This window comes from Arachis ipaensis, chromosome B06 (assembly GCF_000816755.2).
Source record: "Arachis ipaensis cultivar K30076 chromosome B06, Araip1.1, whole genome shotgun sequence".
NCBI classification, from domain to species: Eukaryota; Viridiplantae; Streptophyta; class Magnoliopsida; order Fabales; family Fabaceae; genus Arachis; species Arachis ipaensis.
The window spans coordinates 88,836,005-88,840,237 of NC_029790.2; positions in this window are offsets into that span (position 1 = coordinate 88,836,005).

Consider the following 4,233-nt stretch of genomic DNA (forward strand, 5'->3'; position numbering starts at 1 on the left):
ATTAATATTTACAAAAAAAAAAAATTGACTCTCTTAACATTACTCTTAATTTTTTCCAGGTAACTTGCTTTTGGAATTTAAAAAATTCAAACACCGTTTAATTGCTAACTTTTTTTTCCCTTTTTCATTTCAACTTCATTCACCATCCTACCATTATTTTGCTTTTCATTCACCATCTTCCAGCACTATTTCAATACACTTTTTCATGTGTACATTTTCTCCGTTTTTTAATCTTTCATGCACCAAGTTGATTTTTTTTTTGTAAATGATACTTTTTTGTTCCTGAAGTTTAGTAAAAATTTTAAAAATATTTTTAAATTTTATTTTGTTTCAATTTTGTCTCAAAAGTTTTTGATTTGCATAAAATATACCTCCGACGGCTAAATTTTCAAAAAATTTAAAACCAATCCAATAATAGAGCATGAAAATGATGCTTGATTTGCTTGTGTTGAGGGTTGTTCTTATAAAATTGTTGTTGAATTAGTCTTAAATTTTTGAAAAATTAGCCGTCAAGAGTATATTTGATACAAATTAAGAATTTTTAGGATAAAATTGAAACAAAATAAAATTTAGAAGTATTTTTAAAACTTTTATCAAACTTTAAAGACAAAAAGTATACTTTAGTTTTTTTTTTTATAAACCATTGCTTTGCTTTGCTTTGCATTGACCATATTACATGTTCTCTAATGATTAAGCGGCTCTGCTTTGCTGAATAATGATGAAGCTTGTTATACCAATTTTTTTTGAATGAAAAAATGAGCTCAACACATTCAGTGGAGCATACAAAAAGTATTAAATAAAGTTTTGCAACTTCTATGTTATTTTCGCTATAGTTATCAATAACATGAGTTACCTCTTGCACCACTCTCTAAAACGACAAAACGTTCTTGCAACACAATCTTTCACTTTCGCTGTTTTATTCTGAAAAATGACCTCATTTCTACACAACCAGATGTTCCATATAACTGAAAAGAATTTCACTAACCATGTTTTTCGCACATCTTTTCTCAAATTCATCATCCTCCAACTCTCAAAATGTTCTTTTATGGATCCTGGGACGCTCCAAATAAAACCCACATGACTTATCCATGCGCACCACACCTGCCAAGTAAACTCACACGTAATAAACAAATGTTGTATAGTTTTAATTTTCTTGCTACACATAACACAGATGTTATCACTTTGTTCAATGATGCCTAATCTGCTCAAGCGATCCTTTGTATTAACTCGGCCTACAAGCACAAACCAAGTAAACAACTCTACCCGCGGTGGAACAATTCCTTTCCAGATTTTATTTGTGAACTTATAGCTAAGGATATCATCCGTCAATTACTCTATTGGTTCCCATAGTTTCGTGCAATTTTTAACTAGGTCTCCATATATTTTTTTTCTTTTTAATTAAGTTCCTGTACCAATTTTTTTTTTAATTAGGTCTCTTTTAACAGTAATTGACTTAATTATATAAGAATCCAATTAAAAAAAAATAGTGCAGAGACCCAATTAAAAGGAAATAAAAGTATAGGGACTTAATTAAAAAAAAAAGAAATTGATTCAAGGACTCAATTAAAAAAAAAAGTATAGAGATATAATTAAAAATTTCGTAAAACTATAAAAACCAACAGAATAATTAAACCTTTAATTTTTCTGCCCTAATGTTATAAGCTCTCTAACTTGAATTGTGTAAATGGTTAATAGAGAGATATCCATGCATTATGAAGATGATCAGACATCCAAATATAATAATTAGATTGCATAATTCAAAGGTATGAGAAAATTATGTATCTTTCCTAACAAAGCATATCTAAAATAATTCATGTAGACACAATTTCTTCTGAACATGTCCAAAAGTAGTATTCAATATCCAAAATTTTCTATGCACACAAAAATTATTATCAAGCACATCTAAAAGTTGTGCGAAATTTAAAAATGACAAAATTCAACAAGAAGAAGAAGAGAGGAATGATCTATGGAAAAATTATAGTATTTTGAATGAGTTTATGATATTCTTTTTTCTTAACCAAGAGTATTAATTAATTAAATGTATCTAAATAAATTTAATAATTAATTAGATCCTGTTATTTATTATTGATCGAAAATTGGCTAAAGAGTATTGTAACATCTTTACTACCAGAATATTATGCTTCTGGCGGCGCTACTTTGATAACTAGATAGAATATTACGACGATTTTTATATACTTAATAATAAAATATGAGCCTTTAATTCAAAACCATATTGCTGTTTTCTTTAAAAACTGAAAGTTCTTTTTCACTTGACAAACATGCATATACATAAATACAAAACTTCTTACACAAACAACTTATAAATATTATATACATACATATCATTGCAACTCCTATCCCTCTTACAAATCATAATAACAAAGATGAAGGAAAACTATAACTAATATATCTAAACAAAACATCACAGCTAAGAACTGAGTAAAAACTTCATACAGCTTTTTCGTCCGTCTTGAAAAGAGAAGTCTGTAGGGGGTGAATACATCGTCCTCACAGGTTTTCAGTAGAGGATTTAAGAATTGTCATAAGAGGATACGTATAAAAAGAAGAATGAATTTTAAAAGTAATAATCATCGTTCGTCTTATGAATCTTTCTCAAAGATCACAACAAATGATTATCTAGAATTCAAATTCACTATTTGATTTCAAAAATTTCAAAGCTCACATAATATCCCATAGCATAATCAATACATACCTAACTTATCAACCACGGTCTCTGGTCCAAATAAACCGACCTTGACCTCTGGCCCACATAAAACTGACCACGGCCTCCGACCCAATAAAATCAAATTACGGCCTTTGGCCTAACAGATAATCAATTTACGCCTCCAGCCTAACCAATAAGCAAACCACGGCCTCTCGCCCAACATATAAGCAATCACGATCTCCGACTCAAATAAAATCAACCACACTATCAACAAAAGCATCAATGTATTCACCAATACTCAGTCTCAATACAGAACAAACAATACAAGACAAACACAATCTGAAAATAGTTACAACTAGTATCACAATTAACAGTTAGATAAAATACTTAAGCACACCCAAACAATAGCAAACAAATATAGTATGATGCATGCCTGTTCTACTGGCCGTGAGCTTACGTGTCGGTTAAATTACCAAAATCCGACACATCTGGTAGCTAACCTGGACATTGTCTCTAGGTTGCGCATCCTCAGGAAGAACACAAACAAAGGAGAGTACCTTTTCACATCGAAGAAGTGTGCCTTTCCACCTTCTCCTTGAGGAATTACGAAAGAGAGTGTCTTTCCACATCGAAGGAGTGTGCCTTTCCACAGAGAAAGATGTGGGAAAAAATAATACGAATGAGAGTGCCATTCCACATTTTTCATATCCATACCATGACAAGAGAGAGAATCTTTCATCCTCACCTTGCCAAATCCGTGAGCGGAAAAAAACCACAGTCCTCACAACATCAACCATATTCACATTTCAATCTCAAATACGCAAGCACGATAAGACCACTATCCTTGCCAATCACATTTCAATAATATTCACAATCAATCATGCTCAAAATCACTAGCAACGGGTAAAACGGTGGCAGAAGCTCGGTGATGGTAACTGGCCCCAGTAGCGGCGGCAACAGCGACGATTCCAGCTCCTTTCCCTCTTTGTGTTCTCTCCTTTCACTAGCACTTTGACGGCAACGCTGAAAACCTTGACGGCGGCATGCAGTTCGGTGATGGCCCAACAACGACGACGGCGAACATCTCGCAACTCCATGGATGGCGACGCGGGCAGTGGCGGGGACGAGCTCTGCAATCGCGTCGTCTCCCTTTCGGCCTTCCTCCCTCGCGCAGTCCTTCTCTCTCCTCCACGACGGTTCAACAGCGACGGTGACGTCCCTCTTCGCCGGCGCCGTCTCCCCCTCTCATCTCTTCTTCTCTCCTTCCGCCGCCCGAGAGGGGGGCGGTAGTGTGTATCTGTTTTGAGGGAAGAGGGTGGCCGCTAGAGTTTTGGAAGAGTGAGTGAGCGTAAAGTTTATGTTAGAGTTTTAGAATTTGTTGTAGAAATTAGAATTTGTTTTGAGAATTTTAGGGTTAAGATAGATAGTGTAGTAATTAAAAACCAATTTTAATCCAACAAAATTATTTTAAAAAAAAATACTATTTGTTTATTAAATAAATATTCTAACTCAAGAATTAGAGGTAATAAAATTAATTTTTTATTTATAAAATAAAGTTTAAAATTTAG